This window comes from Morus notabilis, unplaced genomic scaffold (genome assembly GCF_000414095.1).
Source record: "Morus notabilis unplaced genomic scaffold, ASM41409v2 Scaffold3881, whole genome shotgun sequence".
Classification (NCBI taxonomy): Eukaryota; Viridiplantae; Streptophyta; class Magnoliopsida; order Rosales; family Moraceae; genus Morus; species Morus notabilis.
This window is the reverse complement of record NW_010357266.1, coordinates 1,635-2,671: the sequence shown is the minus strand read 5'-3', so window position 1 is coordinate 2,671 and position 1,037 is coordinate 1,635.

The following is a 1,037-nucleotide window of genomic DNA, read 5'->3' as shown; positions in this document are numbered from 1 at the left end:
GTCTGTGTAGGGATATGCTTAGATCTTGTCTTCCTTTTTCTCGAGTCTTGATGAAAATGCCTTTCGGTTTCCAAGTTCTACTTCATAATCCTCTGTAATGGACAACATGGAGGTCACTAATTGTTCATATGCATAAGAGCAAATTGTTTGGAGTTAAAAGGTTTGTTCTCCATAGGCCGAAACTAATATGTTCTTGGCAGATTTGAGTGCCTAGAACTTACCGAGTATTCAGTTTTTGTGTTTCATTTGTTCCTTTTCTATCTCCTATTTTGTGTACTGAGTGAGATTATATAATTGACTTATCTAAAGCATTTTTTTTTCTTTCAACCACAAGAAGAATCCAAGACCACAGATCAATAAATTTATATTATAAGATCCATATTGTTGACAATGTGGATCTTGATCGATATCAAGCTCTTCCACACGACATACTTGGGAATAATGTTTATTAAATAGATTGGGCTTCTTGTTAATTTTGCACACGAAGCATGCTATAAGGGCGTATCACGTTAAGGGTGATAAAATGTCAACTATTCTATAATATATTTTTTGATTCTTCCCTAATATAGCTTTAAATACCTAATATATGCGTGAATAGAATACTTAGATATTTGTTCATATTAGCGTTTTCAATTAGGTTTGGATAATTGTATTTTGGGTAGTCTTTAGTCTGCAACGCCCTTTCATAGCTAGCATTCATGAATACCATGCGTACCTAATGCTAATTAAGTATTTGTAGTGGTTTAATATTGTCACCACGTAATGATATAAACATAATGAATTTTTTTTTCTAGTTAACGTGACAAGAGACACAGTGTGTAATGGTACAAGATATGAAAAAAAAAACACTTAATTCTCTTATGTGCGTAATTAATTGTAAATGTTGTCAAACAAGACCTAACTAGCTATTAGAGTACGTGAAGGGAGCTCGATCTATTAATTCACGCGCAAAATGACGTTGAATTAATGTGTGTGTATATAGATTTCGGATGAACATATGTGGATTATTATACAAGTTGTTCCACAGATATGGGTAG